General features: G+C 45.5%; 1 long non-coding RNA gene across 1 annotated transcript; it reads left to right on the top strand.

The window, feature by feature from the left end:
* Positions 1-5,543: 5,543 nt before the first annotated feature.
* On the top strand, positions 5,544-10,718 carry LOC138918744 (uncharacterized). Its single transcript, XR_011428455.1, has 2 exons — positions 5,544-5,858; positions 10,174-10,718. It is a non-coding gene; the product is annotated as an uncharacterized lncRNA (long non-coding RNA).
* Positions 10,719-25,045: the final 14,327 nt, after the last annotated feature.

Below are 25,045 nucleotides of genomic sequence, written 5' to 3'. Positions count from 1 at the left end.
ATTTCACTGCTCAGGTAAATACATTTGATGCCTGAGTCCCAATTTGAATTAAGTATTTATTGCGCATCTTTTTTGCAAAGCCCATTTTACATCTGAGCATTTATCAACATGTTCAAAGAATGGCACCAGATCCCTCGGAATAGCTGGAGTTCGATCCTAGGCCCTGGCTGATCAAAGGTGACCTACAAGCATCATAAAAATGAAAAGAAAAATAAGGCTGCCTCTGTGATTGTCTGTATGCTAACAGAGAGCTACTTCGTGGGACACTGAAGACCAGACGGGACGCTGGGTCCTATTGCCCAGAACGAGCTTCTGAACTAAAACTGCAGTCTGTGGCTAAAGGACAGCTATGTGGAAAAGTCATAAAAATATTATGGGAAAATATGCACTCACCTTGACAGGTGCCTGCCATGAAAGTGCAGGCTCTGATGAGACAGTCTGCTGATACACGTTCTGGGGTGGAAGTTGTAACTTTTGTCCAGTGAGAAACTGGAGTGTTCAATCTCTGGGCAAATGATGTTCGTTCCTAGGAGCCTCGAGGCTTAGAGGATGTCTGGAGGAGAAACATGCTCTTCTCGTAAATAACAGCACAGGTGGCACCCGAGCCCCTTTTAGTGCTTTGTTTGATTTGAGCTTCCTTGAAGCTCTCCCATTCCTTCACTTCCTTGATACCCTTTCCATGCTGGATGTGTGATGAGGCGTAGTGTTCCTCCTGACTCCCCAGCCTGTCCTCAATTGCCTTCCCCGTCTCCTCTTCCACCACCTGTCCCTGGCGTGTCCCTCTTCACTCTCTCCCTGGGCCCTTGTACTCGGCCCCACAACTTCACCGCCACATCAATCAGTTCCTGCCTTTGCGGGGTGCTTTGAAAATTTGATGAAAGCTGTGTCTTCTATTCAGAAAAAAATACACCTGCTCACACACACACACACACACACACACACTACACACTTTTGCATTTACTTCAGAGGAGTCACTGACGCTGGGAGCACCCTCCTCTGCCCACCTGTATGCCAGTGACCCCCAACCCCCCGACCAGCTGCCACCCCCTGGGCTCGGGAGTGTAAGCCACTGTAAGGACAGTGGGGACTATCGCTCTCCACTGAACCCCCACCACCAACCCTGTAGGAACCCAATGAACATTTGTTAAATAGTAAAAGAGGAATTTTAACTTGTAAAAATGCATATAATATTTTAAAATAGAGAAAAGTTTTCAAAAGTGCATATAAAGTATGATCTTGATAGAAGAATTTGGTTAGAAAAAAATTGGAAGGAAACACATCAAAATGTTATCAAGTAGGTTATTTCCAGGTGGTCGAATTATGGGAGATTTTTCTTTTATTCGTTAATGCTTGCTTTATTTTGCAAATATTTTTAAAAAGCACGTGTGGCCATATATTTTAGTCCCGTTTTCTCTCATGAGCTATTTTGAAGAATGAAAGTGTAAATCCTGGGTCTCACCATTCACCACTGCGTCCCCACTCCTCCTCTTGCGCAAATCCTGATGCTCCAGGGCCTGGGTTCTCTCTCCGGGGCATCATGAAAGGTTTTTGTATACAAGAGTCCAAAAGCCAGGTTTCCAGGTACCCTGAAGTTCACCTCTACCCTGCCTTATTCGGGGAATCCGGACATATTAAACGAGGTGGTGAAGCTGGAGTGGGGGCAGAGAGAGGTGGGAGGGATGGAGGTGGGTGATGGGCAGGGGAGGTATGGGTTAGCTTTCCCCCATTTGGCTGCAGTATTCCCAGAGATTCAAGACCCTGAGAAGTGCAGCCTTTCTGGCAGGGGCGGGCTGGGCAGCAACTACGAGGCACGTACAGGGCATCTCTGAGCCCTGGATGGTGGAACGAAAGAACGGGGAGAACTGAGGAGGCAGCTGAGGAGAGCCAGGTTTGCTGGCCCCAGCAAGGCTCAGATGCTCACAGGAGTTCCCAGACAGGAGCAGGGAGCTCCAGTAACGACTGAGGTACACATCTCCAACAGCCTGATTTAGTTCAGTTTAGAAAAGTAAAATAAAATGATGGCTTCCATACCTGAGGGTCTAGAGCAAACCCCTCTCTGCCCAACGCATGGACCTGGCTGCTCTTTGGTGCATTGGTTGGTGGTGGTTTTCTGCTGCTGCGGCTGACGGAATCAGCCTTCGAAATCTTAGCTGCAAGAAAGACATGGGCTGAGGCCTGCAAGTCACCTTGGAAAGTGGGCAGCCCCACGGCCTTCCAACCATGCTCTGCAGAGCTTCCTCAGACCCACTGCAGAAGCTGGGAGGAGCAGGAAGCCAGGGCTCCCTCAGCTCATCAGAGTCTTTATGTTCCATTTAAACCAGTTTCCTGCGTCCACTCACCACAAGCCTGTGTGGCTCTAACCTGTAGGGGAAACACTAGTCCTGACCCCCACCTCGTTGAGACCCAGAAGGGAGAAGTTGTCCCTTGCCCTGGGGAAATACAGCAGAAGCTGGACTGGAACCCAAGACTTCTGGCTCAATCCAGGCCTCTCTACCTTTCTTATTTTGTCCCATGAGGAACAGAGATAATAGGAGTGTCTCTGTGAGATAGCAGTGCCTTGGCTGTTTCTGCAATTCTGTTGTTCTAACCCCTCATTTCTCTCCAAGCTCAGGAACAAGTATGTAAAGTTTCTGCCAAGAAGTACATTTTGTCAGATTTCCACAAACACAACATTTCTGTTTAAAGAAAGGTAATGCTCTATGTTTGTGACAGAGCGATCAGGAGAGACACCCTCGCCCCTTCACAAACATCCAAGCCCAGGGTGCACCGGTTTCGTGCAGGCTAGCAAGGGCAGCCTCCTCAGCGATGCATGAGACAGCCAATGGCAGATCCACTGGCTGGCCCTGCAGCTGCATTCCTGCCCCGTTCTGGTCCACCAAGGCTGGGCAACTAAAAACGACCCCCCAGACACCCTTGGAGCTCGGCCTCCAGACACAACTCAAATTCCACTAATCAGACATACTACGTAAGACTTTGGTTTGCATCGGGAGCATATGGTTAGAGAGGTAAATCATGAGACCTCCATTTGGATGGGGAACTAGAACCAGCAGCTGTAGTGGCAGCTTCTTAATTCTCTAAGTGTTTTCTTGATTCATCCATTTCTGCAGCAAGTTATTTCCTGTTATTCTGCATGGCCTTCTCCATCTTGGCAGAGCGATTCTGGGGGCTAGGATGTGTCCTGGGAAGCTGACCTAGATTCGTCTCCTCCAGATCTCTAAACTACTTTATAAGCACCTAATTCCCTGTATGAAAACATTGCTGTTTAACCCAGCTAGGTGGATTCTGTCATCTGCAACTTAACCCTATTGAATTTGGCATCTTTGCCCATCTAATAAGAGAAAAAAATTGTATTCATTATAGTTTTAATTTAATCTTCTCTTAATTTGAGTGAAGTTGAAAGTCTTTTTCAATGTTTAAAAGGCCTTTGTATTTCCTTTTCTGTGGACAATTTGTTCTTTTTTAAGAAGTACAATCTTGTTCGTCATACTTATTCTCCTATTATTTCTTCCATTAGCCTTATAGTTTTATTTTTCACATTTAGGTCTTTAATGCAGCTGGATTCCCAATTGTATATGCGTTAGGGTAGGCAGCCAGTACTATAAGTACTATCTGCTTCTTGATTTATGTGTATCTTTCATCAAATATCATATTCACATGGGTTTGTCCCTGAGCCATCTCTACTCTGTCCCTTTGGTATATTTGCCTATCTTCACACCAGCATTGCGCTGTTTTTATTAAGGTAAACTTGCAATACTTCTCCCTAAATAGTAGGGTAAATCCTCCTCCTTGCTCTTCTTTCCAAAAATCATCTTAATTATTTATGTATATTTCTTCTCTACAAATTTAAAAATAATTCCATTGAAGTCCTCAGAATATCAAGCTAGAATTTTTGTTGAGATTGTACTGAATTCACAGATTAAGAGAATATTAACACCTCTATGAAGTTAATTTATCCAAAGATGAGTAGTATTTAGATGTTTTATGTCCTTAATTTTCATATTTTTCTGTATTGCTATTTTGTGTAATTTCTGTCAATTCTTAGGTAATTTATAGTCTTAACTATTGTGAATATCTTATTTTATCTTGTATTTTTGGATGGTTATTGATGTTGAAGGTAAATGCTACTGATTTTTGTAACTTGACCTGGGATCTAGCAACCCTGATGATTATTTGTATTAGACTTCATTATCTTCTGTTGATTCTGTTGTGTTTCCTATGTAGAAAATCATCTATAAATAGAGTTTTATCCCCTCCTTCCAATTCTTATAACTTTAGTTCCTTTTCCTCTTTGATAACATTTTCCAGAATCTTCAATAGCATGTGAAATCTGGCATCAAGTGAGGTCATTCTTAATTTCTTCCTGATTCTAAAGGGAATGCGTCTAAAATTTTTGCATTAAGTATAATGGTTGCTGTTGATCTTTGGTTTATAAAATCTATCAGGTTAAAGAAGTCTCTTTCTAGCTCTACTTTGCTAAAATGTTTTTCATTGTTATATGGTTGTTGACTTCCCAGAGTGGTTAAATTGAAAAAGACAGACACTTGAGGTGTTGACCAGGATGTGGCTGCTGCTGGGAGTGTAGACTGGCACAGCCACGGTAGCAGACATGGTCTGCACTCCACCCAGAACTCCGCCCCCCCAGTCCTTGTCTCTGCTCCCCTCTCCCACCTTCACTGGTTTTACCCCCAGTTGCCCAGACCTGTAACTATTTCTCAGAGGATGGGCCTTATGCTACTGGGACCGCTTTGCCCACAAGGACAGAAAGCCAGAAACGCCCCCCATGGCAGCCCTGAGGCCAATGGCTAACAGGTGAAGGAGCGTGAGAGCCCAGCATCCTCATGTCAATTTGGGACACCCCTGAGGCGTATTTTACATTCCTAAGGCTTCCTGTGGGATCCAAGAAGCTCCGCTCCACAGGGCTTGGCCTTAAATCACAGCTTTGTGTGGGTTCTTCCTCTCCTCTGTCTTGCTTCCCCCACTACTTTAGCCATTTCTCTTTAAAGCACACCTTTAAAAAATCACACTTACATAAGTACTCATCCCAGGGTCTGCTCCTGACCCCCACTTCTCAGCTAAGACACTCACGTTAGAAAACTGTTCAGCAGTATCTATAAAGGCTGAAAACACACATTCCCTGTGATCATGGTTCCACTCCTAGGTACGGACAGAAGAAATACATACACAAGTTTGCCAAAAATTATGTATGAAAATATTCATGGCAGCACTCTTATTAATAGCCCAAAACTGAAAACAACCTACATGTTCATCAAATTATCTGAATAGATAAATAAAATGCCTTATAGTCAGATAACGGAACACTACATATCAATAAGAGTGAGTACCCTGCCACCGCGCCAACAATACAGATAATTCTGACAACTCCAAAGTTGAGAGGAAGAAGCTAGACACAAAGCGGGATGTAGGGTGTGACTTCATGTATTTAAAGTGCACCAGACAAAACTATCTATGAATCCAACTTTGTTTTTTCACATGGCAGTCAGTTGACCTAATACCATTTATTGAATAACATGTCTTTGTTCTGCGGATTTGCAGTCAGGACAATTGTTGCCCTTGTCAGAGGTGAGGGGTAGCGACTGGAGGGAGCAGGGGAGACATTTAGGGTCGTGGGTGATGAGGATTATTTTAGGCTGGTTACTTTTAAAACTGCAGATGAGAAGGGGGCTCTGAGGAGTGGAATTTGCTTGCCCTTTGATGAGAGACATTTGCGTTTGTGAAGGAAGTCTCCATCTGTGGGGAGTGTCTCCCTCTCTGCACCAGGAGGAAGGCGGGATGGCCTTATCTGGAACTCTTAATGGGGAAGGCAAGGACTTAAGTTGTTTACTGTCTGGCAACCTCAGGTAATTGACCCCACCCCCCACCAACATCCTCCTTTGTCTTTAGCTGAAGATAATATTTAATATTTAAGCTGCGGCTTCTGCCATTTACTTAATCCAGTTTGATTCTTATCTAAAAGTTATAGGACCACCCAATAACCAGACCCTACCGGCACTGATACCATTTTAACAACTCTTTGTACATATTCTTTCCTTTGTCTTGTGAAGAGATAACTCACATACCTATGTCTTAAATTTAGCCTTACTCTCCACCCATGTTTGCAGCAGCAGCTTTTCCTGCCCATGGGTCCTGTCCCCACGCAGCAGCTCTGACTGCCCTTGGGTCCTGTCCCCATGCTATTCCATACTATTCTCTAAATAAAAGAGCACTACTGCCAGACCTTGAGAGTCCAAGAACTCTTTCTTTCGACTCCTCGGCTCACCAACCCCGCATCAATGGGTACTGTGCACGGATGCTCTCAGTTTGTGAAAATTAATTGAGCTGTACACTTATGGTTTGCAAACCTTTCTGTAAATATATTATTCATCAATACTCTTTTAATTAGAAAATAATGAGGTGTTGAACTTTATAGGTCTTTTCTGCCTTTATTGATGTAATTACGTTGAGAGCTTTTTTTTTAATGCTGGACCATCCTTACACTCTTAAGATAAACCTTCCTTGAGCCTGTTGAATGCACTTGTTAATGCGAATTGGATTTGGTTAGATCTCTGTCTATTCTAAAAAGTGAAAGGGTTCTACAATTTTCTCATTTTCTTCTTATGTAGTTTTGGAATTGTGGTTAAACTATGAGCTTGGCAATTTGATGTCCTTTTCTACTTTCTGGAATAACTGGAATAAGATAAGAAATGTCTCTTCATTGATGGTTTAGTAGGACTCACAAATTATCTGGATTTGGGTCTTTTTTCAGAGGATGGAGTATGTAACCATCTTTTCTATTTATTTAGTGTCAATTGGAAAGTAACAATTCTCTATTTCTTCTTCCCTCACTTACAGCATTTTATAAATTTCAAAAAAGCGTGTCCATTTTCTCGTGGAGTATTCAGATTTATTAGCATAGTTCTTGTAATTTCATGGTTTTATTTTTTCTGTTTAAAACTCTTACCCATCTGGAATTTATTTTGAGGTAAAGTGAGATTGTGGTTAGGGCTTTATTTCTTTTTCCACCTGGCTACCCAGTTGTCCCCGCATCATTTATTCAATAATACATCTTCTCCTCAGGGAAGCTGATTGATGTCAGGAGAGCTGTGAGTGGCAGCTCCATTGTTCACTGGTAACATCAATGGAGTAAGAGGCTCTGGGATAGACAGTGAAGACGTGAGCCCTTGCCATTTCCTCCACTGAGGAGATGGAACAAAAAAGGAAACAAACAAATAACCCGATAAGCATGCCCAGACAGATCCCTGAGGGCCTGTCTCCGTGGAGTGGACCCACTGGGGAACTAGTCTTGTAGAATCCTTCACACAGCAGGAGCTCAGGGGAGGCAGATATTGTGGTACATAGGGTGTGGGGCTGTTAGAACAACAGAGCGGTAGCCCTCTGTTTTCTCCCTCTGCATTTTTTTCATTCTGCAATGTCACAACAAATGAGCAGGCGATTTCCTCAAAGTCAGAAGGCGCCTGTGACTTATTTTGCAGGGAGTCTGGCTTTCACCTGCGTTGAAGAGAATCCCAAGGCTCCACATAGGAAGGGGCCCACCTTCCACAGCAGCAGAGAAATGGCTGTCCCATCTCAGGCGGCTCCCTGACGGGAGCCTCACTTATGCCTCCCCCTGATGGGCAGAGTGGGTCACACAGTGGAACTTATATGATACAAACCCAAAACATGAGTGACCCCGTTGTTTTTAGACTATTCATAGTGAGATGTGACTGACTAGAGAGGAAAAGATTATTCACTCTTCAAAGACTACTGCCATACTGCCATCCCGTCCCACATGTGTGTCTCCATTAGGAAGCACTCAGCTAGGAAATATACTCCCTCCAGTGTTGATCAAGAGAAAAGGAGAGAGAAAATAAACCCCTCACGATGGAAGAAATAGTCTCTCCTTTAGTCTGATTGGGCCATTTAGACGACCTGACCACTCCTGTGGACCAATAACAGTCCCCAAAGAATCCCGTGCACTGATTGGCTTAAACCTGGCTACCTAAGCCAGTCACAGGCAGGGGGTTGGGGCCATAGTAACTGGACCACTGTCAGCCCAGTCCAGTTCTCCCTGCTGGTTACATGGGCAGACCCAGGACGTTTGGGTGTCTGAACCAAACTGGGCAGGTACTGGGAAGAAGGGCTGATTGAGTATATGCTGGGGAAGCAACTGGCAGTGTTCATGACATTTTCAGTGTTCAAGAATTTTTTTTACTTTTTAATTTTTTAAATCATGGTAAAATATATAACATAAAATTTTCCATTGTAACCATTTTTAAGTGTACAGTTCAGTGGCATTAATCACATTCACAATGTTTGCAACCATCACTACTATGTATTTCCAAAACTTCTTCATCACCCCAAACAGAAATTCTGTGACCATTAAGCAACTAACTCCCACTCTCCCTACCTCCAGCCCCTGGTAACTTCTAGTCTGATTTTTCTCTCTATGAATTTATCTGTTCAAGCTATTTCATCTAAATGGAATCATACAATATTTGGCCTTTTGTGTCTGGCTTATTTCACTTAACAGATATTTTCAAGATTCATCTATGTTACAGCATGCATTAAAACTTCATTCCTTCCTATGGCTGAACAATGTTCCATTGTGCAGATACACCACATTTCGTTTATCCATTCTTCTGCTGATAGACACTTGGGTTGTTTCCACTTCTTGGCTGTGGTGAGTAATGCTGCAATGATCGGTGGCATACAAGTATCTCTAGAAGTTCCTGTTTTCAATACTCTGGGTATATACCTAGGAGTAGAATTGTTGAGTCATAGAGTAATTCTATGTTTAGCTTTTTGAGGAACTGCCAAACTATTTTCCATAGAGGCTGCACCATCTTACATTCCCAGCAGCAATGTACAAGGGTTCCAGTTTCTCCACATCTTCGTCAACACTTATTTTCCTTTCAAAAAAAAAAAAAATCATGGTCATCCTACTGGACGTGAAGTGGTTCCTCACTGCGGTTTTCATTTGCATTCCCCTAAGGACTAATGATCTTGAGCGGCTTTTCATGTGCTTATTGACCATTTCTATACCTTTTCTGAAGAAATGTCTTTCCAAATCCTTTACCCATTTTTCCCAATTATTTTGCCAAACAACTAGAGTTGTTTGTCTTGTTGTTGTCTTGTCTTATTGTCATTGTTGTATAGGAGTTCTTAATAAATTCTAGCTAGTAAACCTTTACCAGATATATGATTCGCAAATATTTCCTCCTATTCTGTAGTTTGTCATTTCTCTTTCTTGATAATATCCTTTGATGCATAAAAGCTTTTAATTTTGACAAAGCCAATTTATCTCTTTTTTCTCTTGTTACTCATGCTTTTGGTGTTATATCTAAGAATTTCTTGCCAATTACAAGGTCATAAAGATTTACCCCTCTATTTTCTTTTAAGGACTTTAGTCCTTAAATTTAGGTCGTTGATCTATTTTTAGTTAATTTTTGTTAAAAAGACTATTCTTTTCGTATTGAAAGGACTTGCCACTCTTGTCAAAACTTATTGCCCGTAGATGTATGGGTTTATTTCTAGACTCTCAATTCTATTTCACTAGTCTATATGTCTATCTTCAAGTCAGTGCCACGTCATTTTAATTACTGTAGTTTTGTAGTAAATTTTGAAATTGGGAATTGTGAGATTTTTAACTTTGTCAAAGTATCTTTTGTGTCAAGAAATTTTTTTTCAAACCTTTAAAAGGTTGTTATTGCTATTCAGGACACCTTGTAATTCCACATAAATTTGAGGATCAGTTTTCCATTTCTGAAAAATAGAAGACTGTTGGAATTTTCATGGAGGCTGTATTGAGCGTGTAGATTGCTTTAGATAGTTTTGACATCTTAACAATATTGAGTCTTCCTATCCATGAACATGGGATGTCTTTCCATTTATTTAGGTCTTCTTTAATTTCTTTCATGAATGTTTTGTGGTTTTCAGTGTACAAGTTTTTCACCTCATTGGTTAAATCTATTCCTAAGTATTTTATTCTTTTAGATACTATCTTTCTGGAATTACTTCCTTAATTTCTCAAAATCCTCATTGTGAATTGTTTATTACTGGAGTACAAAAACAAAACTGATTTTTGTGTATTAATCTTGTACCTCTTACTTTCTTTCAGCAGCTTCCTCCTTGCCCACTTTCCCAGAATATTCATTGCATTTCTTTTCTTTTTGACAGACTTATCTTTTCACTGGATATTTACAAAGTCAAAGGGAAGGTCTCAGCGGAATCCACAGAGGGTATGTGCCTCCTCTCAGCATCCATCCTCTACCCTACCTCTCAAGAGAGTTAAGGAGACACAGTCACTCGGGTCCCTGACTGACAGAGCTCTGCCACCGTCAACGCAGGCTTCCAGTGTCACTGCAGTGAGTGCTGAGGCATGCCCCCAGATTCCCCTTGGGGCCTAGGTGCTGAGGACTGTCTTCTCTTGAGAGGGGCTCACAGCTGAGACCCTCTTGAGATACTACTGAGATACTACTGCTTCACTTGAGGTTTTCCCCTCCCTGGAGAAAGCCCACATCCAGAGACTTGGGGTGCAAAGGCCCAACCCCCTTTCCCCACTTTGGGGATCTCTGAAGGGCTAGCCCAGCTTCAGAGCAGCCTGTGGGATAGGCTGAAGCCACTATTAGGACTGAACTCAGTTGAACTTCTCCTTCTGTTCGGTTGTGTTCTCCTCTACGCATGTGTTTCGAGAACACCGTGCAATAAACCACCCATGCGCAGATCTCCATCTCAAAGTCTGTTTTCAGGGAACCCAACCTGAACAGGCATCTTCAGGGCCACTTCCAGTCCACCCGCAGAAAGGGGCAAGTGCATGGAGGAGCACTGTGGAAGGTCTGGGATGCCGAATGATAGGGGTGCCACACATCACATCCACCGCCTACCACCCAATCACACGGCCACTCTCAACATCTCAGAGTGGGAAGAAGGAGTGTGACAGTGTCTCCTGCAAATGGGTGAGCACTTAGCTGTCTCTGCACTTGCATCTACACACACACGTTCCAGGGCAAAACACATCTGCAGCATCTGAGGAATTAAAATTTGAGGTGACTCAGGCCCATGTTTAGGTGGAAGAAGGGACACACTTTGTCAGTGCCCAGATCCCTGGACTCTCCTATTACAAACCTCTTGTGGGACCCTTGTATTCAGAGTGTTCAATTAAATCATTGATGCTTCCTCTGCTTTCAGAGGAAATTTGTTTTTCAGAAGGAGCAAAGTGAACTCTGAAGACTGTGGGAAAGGATTAGTAGACAGTTGCCTCTTGGCCATAAATTCCAATGTTTCATGGGGCAAGAGGGGGCCGTGTGGCCTGGCCATTTCTGCCTGTAGGGGGCCGAGCCCATCGCCAGACATGTGAAAGAAGGCAGTCTTCACCGACAGCCGCTCTCATCCCTCAGGGGGCAGGGGGCCCAGGGAGAAGGAGGCAAGCCTGCCACGGGGTCCTGGACACCGGCTGCAGAAAGGAGGACCAAGGAAATGTCAATAACAGGGCAAGCCAAGCTTCACAGAATTGAAGACCCAGCGCTTTATTGTGTAACAAGGGAATGTTTTGTTTTTTTAACTCAGAGCATTTCCCAAAACATAAGAGAGTTGAAAACCTTTCATGCAGATGCTCCAAGCCCTGGGGAATGGTCTGTGTTAGGAAAAGGAGGTGGGTGGATCTGGGTGCCCTGTGCCTCCCCTCTCCTGTCCAGGGGCTGTCCATGACCTGTCAGCCAGGAGGCCCCAGTTCTACCAAACGGCAAGTGTTCACTGTCCCCCCAGTGGTGCTGAGGGCAAGTGTCATAGGTGAGCCTCTTGGGAGTGGCTACGTCCTGGGTGCCCCTTGCCCCTTAAGGACCCAGTGTGTGTAGGTGAGAAAGCCATTTCAGAAGACCAGAGCCGAGGCCCCTCCCATCATTCCTCTGGGGCCCACGACTAACACCACTCTGAGTGGCAGTGCCAGTGAGGGTGTTTCTTTTCTTCTGTCTCACTTTGCCCCTGGCCCATGGCCTGGGGTAGCTGTGCTCCATGCCCTCGTCACCTGCAGTGGCTGGGGACACAGGGCTCCAGTGCTGGCTTCTCCCTCCCTCCTGCTCTCTCCCATCCTCCCCTTCTCTCCTTCTGCCTGGATCTCCCAGGCCATCCACCTTGGGCCTCCTGGCTGTGCACATGTTGGCTCTGTCTTGGTTACCCTGATGAGTATGGGGAAAGCTCATCTTTTTAACATCCTTTTCCCTCTTTCTGCTAGTTTCCTCTGAAGTTTTTTCTGTGTTCTTACATTTCTTCTCCTCTGTTCCCTCTCCCTGGCTCTCTGCTTTTGCCCTTCTCTTTTTGTCACATAGACCCATTACTGTGTGTCTGTTTCTATTTTTTTTTCTCCTTGTCACCCACACTCGAAGAAGGGAGGTGGGAATAAATCCTCTTCTGGACTTAAAAAGGCTCAAAAGAAGAAGCCACTCCTCCCCACACAACCACTGCCAAAGGACAAAAACAGCCCACCTCGGACACTTCCCCCTCTTTTGGGGCAACTTTGTTGTCCCTGTCCATTTTGGCATTTGCAGGATTTCCCAAGACTTTGGGGGCGAAATTCACACTTTGGCCTTGGAATGGGGAGCCTGCGTCGTCCGTTATCCTCCACTCAGCTCAGAAAGCTGCTGGAAATGAGCTATGGCTCCCGCCCCGCGTGGCTTGCAAGAAGGATGGGCTCAGCCACATCCCAGGCTCTCCTCACCGATCAGACCCTTCCCCACCCACACACCCCTCGGCCACGGTGGGATGATGTTTATGCTGTGGCCTCCAGTCTGTTAACTTTCGGTTTCTAATCTGATAAAGACCCTTCCCAGTCCCTGGAGAGTGAGTGACCCTCCAGACAGACGCGGGGAGAAGGGGACCCGCAGGCTCTAACCTGCAGTCACATCTCGAGTGTGGGAGGAGAGGAACCCTGGCATTTTTAAGGGCCTTCCCGTCCATCTCTCATTTGATCCTACAACGCTCTGTCACATGGGTCCAGGAAGCTGAACTGCCTCGGTTTCCCCCGTGAGGCCACATGCAGAGGGTTGTGCAGAAGCAGAGCTGGCCGCCGTCCATCGGCCCTGGAAGGGCAGCCGGTCATGGGACAAGCGTGAAGTCCTCGTAACTCTGAGAAGCCGCGCTGGCCACCCCTAAGTCCCCCGCTGTGGCTGAGGTTCTGCCGTGGCCTGGTGCCACCCATGCCTTTGGCCCTTTTCTCTCATGTTCCTTCACTCCCAACCAATCCTGAAGTGCCCTTTAGAGGGAAAAGATGCATTTGCCTCCAAGAAAACAGAGAAAAAAACATACATCTGATCCAGTGAGGTTGCCTTTGGAAAAAGCTGACCTCTACCCAACTCTAGCAAAGCCTATGCCTAAATTCTCAGCAGTAAATAAAAGTCATCTCCATTTTACAGTAGATGAAATTAAGGCTCAGAGTGGTACAGTGTCTTGCCCAAGGTCACACAGCAGCTAATAAGCACAGAGGGGGGTTAATGCAGGACAGCTCATCCTCCTTAGCCCACCCTTTAGCTGACTCCAAACCAACTGCAATAAGTGAGAGCACTGTCCCAGAGGACACACAGTGTGCAAACAGATCCTTGAGACTAAACTTCATGACCTGGGGAGGGGTGATGCAGGAAATACCTATTTTCTTCTCTAATAATATTGAGTCTAGGGTTTTTGGGGAAGGTGTTCTTTTTTTATGAATTTGTAGGGAGGGCATAGTGCTATAAGGGTGACATAGAAAATGATACTTAAATCTATGGAACACCTACTATGTGCTAGTTAATAGAACACACATTCACCTACTGGTCTTAGTAATCACAAGAACACTATGAAGTAAGCATATACGTTTATTATACAGAAAACTAAGGTTCTGACCTTTAATACACTTGCCCAAGGTCCAATCACTTGGACCAATGTCCTGTCCTTGGTATAGCCCCTGTTAGTCCACTACAGCACCCAGGGTACCCAGCAGACACAGTGTGAGGGCTGTCCCACAGCTGCAGGTGGACCTCAGCTCTCCCACAGAGCCCCAGTGCAAACTTGCCCAGGCAGATTCCCTGCGGACACACCTGCCCAGTCTGAATAAGCAATTCCTGCCTCATACTCCTGCGCCCACCAGGCCCTCTCCATGCTCACCAGCTCTGCACAGTCTTCCACTGGATTGTAAGGCCCACAGGACAGGGACTGTATATGCTTCAGTTACCAGAGCAGCCCACAGCAAGCCCAGGGCCTGCCCAGGAGGCACTCGGGATGCATTTGATGAAGGGAGGAAAGAGCGGAGTGTGGGCAGAACAGCCCCTACTCAACCCTTCCGTCACAGCAATGCTGGACGTCCTTCATCTAGACTGTGAGAGAGCAGGATTTCCTGGAACAGGTGGACAGTTCACCAAATCCCAGAAACCAGAACCATAACTTCTCCCTTGGAATTTGTGATGGAAGTCACCTAGGAACCTGATTTTAAAAGCATTGTTTGCCCCTCAAGAAGTGAATTCATAGGAACTTCTCACCCAAGAGGTGTGGCAGGCTTAGCTGTCAACGAGCCCAGGAACAGTCATGACCAACTGGTGGAGGGTCGAGCCAAGTGGTCATTAATGGGAGCCAGAGAGTATGGAGTTCACATCCCAGTTCTGTCAACCATGTGTTGTGTGATCTTGGTCGGGCACCTTTATTGACTAGGAGGTCTCTGGTTGCAAGTAACAGAAAACTCAGATTGGTCCACTAAAGAGAACTTATGATCCAGGAGTCTGAAGAAGTCCAGAGTTACTTTGGGTAGCTTGATCAGGAATATGTGATTATTTGGCTCCTCTGGGTCAACTTTATTCCCAAGGTACCTCTGCTTATCAGAGCAAAATGGCTGTGGCAGTCCCAGGCCTCACCTTTGCCTATGACACGGTCCATACAAAGACACAGAATATGAGTCCAAGAACTCACAGTAACGAATTGGGGAACCAATCTGAATGGACCCCTAGGTCACATGTTGGTGCCTGAACCAATCAGAGCAACCACTGAGATGGAATGTGCTATCAACGCTCCTAGGCAGTGAGCTCCCCCAGACCAGGGGAAGGGGCCCATTTCCCTGGAAGCACATGGGTCTTCAATGGAAATCTGGAGCTCTCCGGAAAGGAAAAAGGGCAAGATGCAGGGGAGCTGCCCACAGGAGTGCAGGGTCCACGGAAGTCCTACATCTCTCTGAGACTGTTATTTTAACTGTCAAACAGGAATAAAATAATAACCGTTCAACACAGCACGTAGGGCTCATGTGGCTTCAAATGAGATAATGAGCAAATGTACTTTGTAAAGTCCAAAGCTCCACATCGATGGCTCTTTATGTTTTTCAGGTTGCAGACTCTTGAGATTCTGATAAATCTATGAAACATTCACGTAACAACTAGATCTTAAGTTAACATGAGGGAAGCCCTCTTAGGGAGAAGAAACACTATTGTACCTATGACCCTGACTCACTAGTCTCTGTGAATACCTTCTAGCTTGTGCTTAGCCTAGATGATTAAGCACCGCTCGCTTTTACAAAATACATGATCTGTAGTTCTATGACTCTTGCTTACGTATATCTCCCAGCTGTGATAAGATAACTTTGGTCTCTGAGTTCCCCAGGAACATGACGACATCCAGAAAGAAAAATTCTGCATTGGTACTCAGCACAAATGACAGAAGAGAAAATGTGGTGCCTTGAAGTTCGTCACACTGGATGGTTGACATCCCTAAGCCCCTCCTTTGCTGCCCATTTCCCCTATACAACTGCCTCAAGATTCTGTATGATTTTATGATGGTCCTTTAGGACACTAGTCTGCCATCTTCCGATTATGCTAACCAATCAGATAAACTTTCCTATCTCAACCACAGGCTTGTTTGCAATTGATTGGCACCAGATTAGAGCGAGCAGAGCAAGCCCCTTTTTCCTCAGTTACAAATTTTCATTTCATTGCTTTTCTTTTTGACAGACTTATCTTCTCACTGAATATTTACAAATATGGGAAGTGCCTCTGCCCATGGCTAGTCGAGTCCAGGAGAAATCTCAGGACTCTCCCAGCGGCTGCTGGGGTGTTCTTTCTCCCAGGGACTGTCCCCTGAGTTCCCCTGGTGGCTAAAGAAATGAAACAGGCTCTAGATTTCTTTGTTTGTTTGTTTTTGCTTCTGGTAAATTGACCGGCTCAGTCTGGAATAAGGTAAGTCGCCTCCGGGACTCCTGTGAACTTCCTTCCCCTCCTCTGGGGTCCCTTCCATTCACAGAGGGGCCATCTGGGCACACATGCAGAGTGAGAACACTTGTAGGACTTTCTGCCCTAAATCTGGAAACCGGTTCACTGGTGTCTGGTTTTTCTGTATCTGGATCTGTATGTCTGTCCATCTTGTGTGTCAGAATGAGGAGAACTCAATCTATCCCGAGAAAAGGCCTCTGGACTGCCTCTTGGCTAAACGGGCTGAGTTCAGCTATGAACCCATGTCTAAGAAGATAGTTTTCATTTATACCACCACATGGCCACAATATTCTTTAGACTCCAGAGAGAAAATGGCCAAAATGGGACAGTTTCAGTTTACCCAAACTGGTGTATTTGCATATGCAATTGGAAGGAGCTGGTTATAAATTTAAACAACCAATAGGGAGCCTATTTTAATCTTTTGAGGCTTTTGAAATCAGGAATAATTTACTGCCTCTTTAAAAGAAAATAATTAAATAAACATGCTAGCGAAACAAAACCAAAGCTGCTCTTGCTTGAGCTTTCACACTTCAATTCCCCCGAAATTCCTGATCTAAAATTAAGCAAGTGAAAATGAGCAAACTTTTGAGATAATTTGGAATTGTAATGGTTATTCTGGGGAACCTCTGTTTCAGATGACGTCACCTTAAGGGGATACCCTTAAAAGAGAGAATTCAGAACCTCTCATGATGGAATGCAGTCTTTGATTAATATACAGAAACTTCTAAAAGACAAAATGATTTCAAAAACTGCTAGAAAAAGGATCCCTGTAGCAAAAAGAAAAGAATCTTTCGTAAATATTTTTGGCCGTCTGAGCAGGTCCATCTGCCAGAAAAACAGTTTGGACCCAACTATTCCATTGAGTTTTGCACCCGAGACCTGGTTAAAATGTTGAATATCTCTGTTTGTGTCTATCTGTCTCTATGTTTATTTGTCTGTGTCCAGATGATATAACTTCTAAGGAGCTTTATTTAATTGGCTTAGAGTAAACACTTTTACAAGTTATTTCTAAATGTAATAGAAACTAACCCAAATGTCTTTCAAATTAACATGATATAAAATGATCTTTCATTTGAAAGCTTATTTGTTTGTTGGTTTGATTGGAACAAATATGTTTTCAGAGTTATCAACACTGGCTATGTTACAAACATTATCTCTGTTACAAAACTTGTCAGCAAGAATAATACCAGAATAATAGCTGATTTTGTCTGATGTCTCATGAGGGTTCTGTAGGCAATCTAAATATAATTATTGGGGGAAGAATAAACTAAATAGATCTAAAAAAAGATGAAAGGCTTTTGGAGGAACTTTTTAACAGTAATTAAGTGTAATGGTATATGTACTTAAAACAACTCAAGAGGGTGGCTAAATGCTTTAATGTCACATGAAGTTTTTGAGAGTAATCTAAACATAATTGTTGGGAACAAATAATTTAGATAAATAAAAACGAGTAAGAGTTTTTGGGTACAATAATTATGTTTTATGGTCTGTATACTTAAAAAACAGTTTCCAAAATCTTTTTGGTAACAACCTTTAGAGCTCCACTAAATTAAGTTAAATGATAAAAACCTGTTGAGTATCTAGGTCATTTCTACATAAGACAAAATATTAGAAATTGATTGCTGAACACAGACTTGTCCGCCTCTGGTCTCTTATCGCAAAGAAACTGAAAGATGCTGAGTTTACTGATAAACATGTTTTGTACATGCTGAGAAATCTTCTGGGAGAAAGCACATATTTCTGGGAAGTCTGTATACAAGGAAAGTGAAATGTATGTTTTCAGTAAGGAAGGTATAAAGAATAGAGATATTTTCGTTTGTTTTGTTAAGAAAGATAAATTTGTCCTGAAGGACTAGGAAAGAAGAAAGGAAAGAGACAATGATTGTTGCAGCGATGCCGTCCCCCTCTCTGACCTGGACCCGCAAGTGCTGCACCTGCTCCCACCCACCACCCAGCCCTCAGGCAGGATGTCTGCTCCGGTCCTTTCGTCAGCTACCCCCAGGGTGCCCAGGGAGCGCTGCTTAACCTCCTCTTTGCAAAATCCTTGAGGACAAGGACTGTGCCATGCCACCTCTTATCCCACAGCGCCTGTCTCTGGCGGTACGGAACACTTACAAGCTGTTATTGTGAGGGTTGGAGGAGAAAGGAATGGCGCAACTGTACGCAAAGCGCCGCCCCCGCCCCCGGCCCCGCCGCCCCCCCGCCGGCAGCCCCTCCTCGGTCCGCCCTGTCCGCCCCTGGCCGCCCGCCCCGCGCGCAGGAGCCGGCACGCTCGCTGGCGGCCAAGCTCAGGCCTTCTTGATGCTGGATGTGCGGCAGCCGCAGCTCCTCCCGGCAGAGCAGAGGGTCCTGGCGCCCTCCGCCCCTTCTGTCATCCGCAAGGCCGCAGGCTCCTGCGCTCTGGGGAAGGCGGCAGTGGGCCTGCTTGGTTGTCACGGGCAGAGCAGCCCGCCGGCCTGGCTCCCCACGGTCCACGCGGAGGAGGCCAGCCTGGGTCTGTTAATAAGGGCAGAACCTCCGGCCCAGCAGGAGCCTCGCTGGCTGGGATCAAAACTCCAGAGCCTGTTGTACAAAATGCCATTTTTCCCTGGAAACTGAACGAGCATCTTACCTTTTTCTGACTATATGGTCTTTTCCTGCCCCCCTCAGCTCTCCTTCCCACCCAAACCACACAGGCACACTTCCTGAGGAGCAGCTGCCTTCCAAGTGTCCTCCCAAAAAGAGTTGTTTTTTTTAAGTTCATAAAAATGCCAATCAAAAAGGACAAGACCCAGGCTTGAGGGAGCTCCCATAGCCAAAGATGGGCAATTAGAGCCCAAAAGGGATAAATTCTGTAAGGAACTGAACACATTCAATACATAAAATCACTGGGTTTAAAAACATCCGTAACTCAATGTGTGTTTATGGGAACTCTCTGTACTGTCTTCACAACTGTTCTGTAAATCTGAAACTATTTTAAAACGAAAAGTTTATTTAAAAAAAGAAACATCTGACGTGAAAGGCCACATACTGTCTGGTTCTATTTACCCGAAATGTCAGAACTGGCAAATCAGAGAGAGAAAGCAGCCCAAGGGCGGCCCTGGGCCGGTGGGAGGGGAGCCAGGAGAAACTGCCTAGTGAGCAGGGGGTGTCCTTCCAGGATGATGAAGAAGTTCTGGAGCTAAACAGTGGTGATGGTTCGCAGCATTGTGAATGTCCTAAATGTCCCTGAATTGTACACTTTAAAAGGGTTAAAATGGTAAATTTTATGTTATGCACATTTACCGTAATAAAAAAAAGAAAAAAGTTCAAATGCATACATGTATGGCAGAGCGTAAAATATGTAGGAGAATGATAGTAGTTCTTTAATTTCAGTGTGGTGGGTATTCCTGGGGAGGAATACAGAAAAACGGGATGAAGTCATGGTACCTGAGCTATATGTATACGTTCATTCATTCATTTACTCATTCATACATGCAGGAAACGTTTACCGAATGTCTGCTATGTCCCACTCACTATCCTAGGGTATGGGGTTCTGTGAAAAGAAACAGACGGAACTAACCTTCTGTTGTAACTACAAAATTATCGTTTGTTTCCCTGAGGAAATAGGGCTGCATATTACACTGCATCTCTTCATGGCTGGTCCCTGTGCGTTTACGCTTCTGTGGAGGGCGCTGTGACACGTGGTCTCACAAGACTGTCTCATTGAATCACCAACAACCTTGTGAACGAGATTTTAACCCCACTGCACAGTTGAGTCCTGAAGGCTTTCGGGCTCATGCAACTTGCCCAACGTCACACTGCTAACAAGCGGTGGAGCTTGAATTCGAACCCCGAGAACCTGACATGTGACTTCCACGTGACAGCGTGGGAAGGACAGTGCGGATGGCAGCTCCCCAACCTGCTCCCTGCCTCAGGGACACGTGAGGCCCTGCCAACTCCGTCTAAGCATCCTTGTAGATGCTTTGATGGGATTTCCAGCAGAGCTACAAGGAGTCTTCATGTAAGAATGTTTTTAGCAGGAGATAGTTAGTCTGTCTGGGTTGTTTATTATAAATAAACCTGGGATTATGGATTTATGGGATACAGCTGGCTGAAGAATGAGATATAGTCATATAGGCTCTCAACCTGAGTGAATAATGAAGCATAAACTCTAAGAAGCCCAAAATCTAAGTGGCTTTCTTTGTATGAGCTTGCACTGCACGCCTCACTAGGTCTCGTCTGTTACTCTGACACGGGCCCCAGCGCAGAAGAAGGGACTTTTTGTGAAGCTGCATTTGATGGCCCCTCTCCCTGGACGAGACCAAGGATGCACCACCGTGTCCATGCCTGCTAGTCCTTGTATCCTCCTCCTAATAATTAGTAAATTTTACTATTGACTAGGATTTTAAAATCTGAGTTTATAATAATATTCATATTTTAAAAACACCTCATTGGTCCCTGTAAGGGGTTGCTAGGGAATCAACTCTTTTTTCTAAAACTTGATCAGGGCAAGAATCAAGCACTTCTCTGCCCATCTTGCACAAACTGCATTTTAGAATAACTGATTTCATAAGGGAGATCTCTCTTTATTAAAGGACTCCAGTTAGTCAATGCAGAGGGATTGAGAAAATTTCAAAAGCACAATTTTGCAATTCCTAATGAAATATTTGGGGGACTAGTGGTTAAGATTCAGCGCTCTCACCGCCACAGCCCGGGTTCATTTCCCGGTCAGGGAACCACACCACCTGTCTGTCAGTTGTCACACTGTGATGGCTGCGTGCTGCTGTGATGCTGAAAGCTATGCCACCGGTATTTCAAATACCAGCAGGGTCACCCACGGTGGACAGGTTTCAGCAGAGCTTCCAGACTAAGATAAACTAGGAGGAAGGACCTGGCCACGCACTTCTGAAAAATTGGCCATGAAAACCCTGTGAATAGCAGGGGACCATTGTCTGATACAGTGATGGAAGGTGAGAGGATGGTGCAAAAGACAAGGCAAGGTTCTGCTCTGCTGTCCACAGAGGGTGGGAATTGACTAGACAGCACTAACAACAAAATGAAATATTGGATCCGGGTAATGACTATGGATGGCTGTGAAATCGTTAGGTGAAGAACTGATCAGGAACATTATAAAAGATGGACCAGATTGATAACATGGATCCACCTGTTGGGAAAGACAGAACAACTGGACACCATGTGCGCCCTGATGTGGTGCCAATAGGAAGTTCCCAGCACCCCAGTACCACAGCGAAAAGAGAGCAAACTTGAGCCCAGTCAAGGCCCTAGATCTGGCTGTGAGTTTACAGGAAATATGGGAGCCTGAGGAACTTCTCAGAGAACATCAGGATGAAGCAATGAGCCAAAACCTGAGCACAGAAATCCTACAGGACAAATGATCAGGTTTCTTAGACAAAAAAAGTAGGGGGCATGAGAAAGGAGCAGGGAGATTGAAAGAGACATGAGAGATAAATCAGCCAAACGCCATGGGTAGACCTTGTTCGGATTCTGATTCAAACTAGTCAGAGGTAAAAAGACATGTTTGAGCCAATCAGGGAAATCTGAATACACTCTGATATTAAAGAGTAAACATTTATTTTGATAGGTTCTTTTTGGTATTGCGGCCATACTTAAAATATAGGCTAGAAAAACATACGGAATCAGTTATGGCTGAAATAATGTGACACATAGAGTTTGTATTAAAATACTCAAGGAGAGAATGGATGAAATGAGATTTGTCATGTGTAATGAGTACGTGAAGATTACTGTTTTCTCTATTCTTGGTATGTTTTAATTTTTCCGTAATAAAAGACTAAAGTCATTTTTAAAATGCAGAAATAGTGAGCAAAGGAATAACACGATATGCTAATTCTCATCCTGTGCATCTGAAGACACCCCAGTGGCTCTGACGTCTCCTGGGAGCACACACTCTTACAGCCTGAGTCCCACGATTAGCTCCAGCCTCTACAGTGCCCGGTGCTCAGGTGGGCTGGGTCCCCAGGCGGCTGCTCTCCCTTGACGGGACACGGTGGGCTTCTCTGGCATCTCCTGTGCTGATCACCTCCTTGCAGATGCTCAGTAGGGGCATTCGAAGTGATGAACTGGATCCAGTGAATAGCATGGGGGGTTGGATAGTTTGTAATGAATCAGAGAATGGATTGATGTGGAATAGGACCGATGAGATTAAAAGTTTGAGGCGGGTGGTGTGGAACGATGGAATGGGACGTATCAAACTGGGCTGACTGGAAAAATATGGGTGGAATGAGATGAATTGGATGGAATGGTTTGGAATGGAAATAAATGATATGTTAGGTTTTCCTATGACAGTAACAAAAAAAGGTGGGATGGCATCGAAGTAATAGAAATCTCAGAAGCCTTTTAAATACATGCAGGAGTGATTGACTCAAAAGAGATTATTAAGAAGTGACTGGAAATATCAGAGGACCAAAATTGCTAAACACCTGTTACACTGATTTGATTGAAATCAAATCATCCTTAATTTTTTCCAATTGAATCCAAAATATTAAGTACAACTTCCTAATAAAATAATGAGAAATTTAAGTTTTTCATCCATGCTCCCCATCCCCCATTAACTGAAAACATATTTCCCAGCTGTGGGTTCACATGAGAAAGCAGGTTTGATTATCTTATTCCTCTGACTCTTAGAAAAGAAACTACCTTCTCTCCAGGTGCAAGAGCCAGGGACACATAGCAGAAGCGAGATCCTGGGAGGGCTCCGAGCGTCTAATATATATTTTCAGTGCTGTCGTAGATAAAATGGCCACAAATACTTTGACACTCCTTCTGTCAAGAGATGTAGTATTGTTTGCCCCCACTGAATTGGCTGGGTTCCATGCCTGTTCTCCTCAATAGAATGTGTCAGAAGTGATGTGGTGCCAGTTTCCAGGCCCAGAATTTCAGACTGCAACCTCGTCGAACACTCATTTTTGGAGCCCTGAGTTGCTAAGTAAGAAGTCCTGCTACCTAGATAGGGGACCACATGGACAGGCCCTGAAACTCCACAGAGAGGAGGAAAGGCCCAGCTAATCCCAGCCAGCCCCCTACCCCATACCCGACACTCCCACCAGGACACCAGGCATGTAAGTGAAAGCTTCTTGGAACCTTCAGCTGCCAGCTGAATCCCACCAGCCATTGCACGCGGAACAGAAGAATCGTCCTGCCGAGGCCTGTGCAAATCCCTGACACCCTATCATGAACAGAATGAAACGAACGCTGCTGTAAGCCACTAGGCTGGGGCAGCTTCTACTGCAACCACAGATCATTGGAACAAGTGGTGCTCGCTAAGCACGTGACACAGAGACGGTGGCTCCCCACTGTAGTGGGACTTTGGGCGTAGAGCCAGCCTTGTTTCCTGCCTGGCTCCACCTTGTGACCAGGTGGCTGGACCAGAGGAGGGGGAGTCATGGGCAGGGTGAGGGCAACAAGCCCACCTGGCTATGGAACCACAGTCCTGAGCTCCAATGTGAGAAGGGACAGATGTCAGGCAGGGTCTCTGTCATTTGCCTGTTTGCCAGGAGACTGAGAGACAAAGGAAAACAGACAGAGGAAAGGACACTGGGCTTGGAGACAGCGCACTGCTGGGTGACCTCAAGCAGACGCCTTGATTGCCTGAGCAGGTGCCTTCCTAACAGCAACACTGGCTGCATTGCTGAGCTCCGCGGCACAGGAAACCTGCACGGGCACTCAGGGGAGCGGGTGACCCTCACAGCTCCTGAGATGCACTGGCTCTGCCCTTCTCCCTCTTTGGAGCAGCACAGCAAGGGGACGGTGTACCCGGATGGGGGTCATGGCATCACAGGCCCTGGCTGGAAGGCCTGCTCCACCCAGAGCTCACCGCCCCTCCCAGACCTCAGTGTGCTCATTGGCAGGACGGGGACAAGACTGAACCTGTGCCCCTGACGTGAGGATGACTGACGTGGTGTACGGAATGTGCTGGACACAACCTGGGCTCTGGATAAATGTTGGTCCCCTTCCTTAAGCTCTCAGACAAATCCCCCAACACCTCCAGGTTGGGTTTCATAGGTTAGAAACAGGCAAAATGTTCCCTATATTGTTTTAGTTTTGTTTTGAATCTAGGAAACCTAAGGGGTCAGTAAAACTCACATTGCATCGAGCAGTCCTGATCCCCAGCCCATGAGTTCGGCGTGCCCACATGCAAGCGGAGGCCGCGGTGGTCTGTGAGTGAACAGCTGGCGTGGCTCCACACTCAGAGAAAGCTGGTTTGGATGCCTGGCTCTGTCACTTATTAACCCTGAGACTAAGGCAACACCCTGCACCACTCTGGGCCTCAGTTTCCCCACCTGTAAAGTGCTGCTACTAGAGCCTTGCTTGCAAAATTGCTGTGAGGATTAAATGAAATAAAATGCTAGGATGAGGCAGTGATATTAAGCAGTCGGCATCATAACTGTCACTGTCTTCGTCACATCTGCAAAGAGGACCCGCTAGGCTCAGAAGATGCAGAGAGAGATGTCTGGGGTCTCTACAGAGGCAAAGTAAATGAGAGCTGGCAGCCGTCTTGACTCCAGAGACAGCCAGCCTGCAGGGCTGAATCACCAGGGAGCAAAGGAGAGGATGGATGTACTTGTGTGCACGCCAGGATGCCCTCCTCTGGTGCACAGGCTCCTGGGAGGAGCAGGGCAGGCCCCTCTCATGTGTGTCTCCTGAATGAGCTGGGAAAGGGCACAGCACTGAGACTGAGCAGCCAAGAGGGGTGTCTGGTGGAAGACATCCTGGGGCCCACCCAGCACCCTAGGCCCTTGTTACTGGCGGCCTCTACCCCAGGACGTACCCAGGCTGGCGTCTGACTCTCTCCTTGAGGACAAAATTCTTCCAGGGTGGAAAGAGGCCTGGCAGAG

Source organism: Equus caballus, chromosome 18, assembly GCF_041296265.1.
Source record: "Equus caballus isolate H_3958 breed thoroughbred chromosome 18, TB-T2T, whole genome shotgun sequence".
NCBI classification, from domain to species: Eukaryota; Metazoa; Chordata; class Mammalia; order Perissodactyla; family Equidae; genus Equus; species Equus caballus.
Note: the sequence above shows the minus strand (reverse complement) of the source record. Positions and strands in the feature narration are given on the sequence as shown.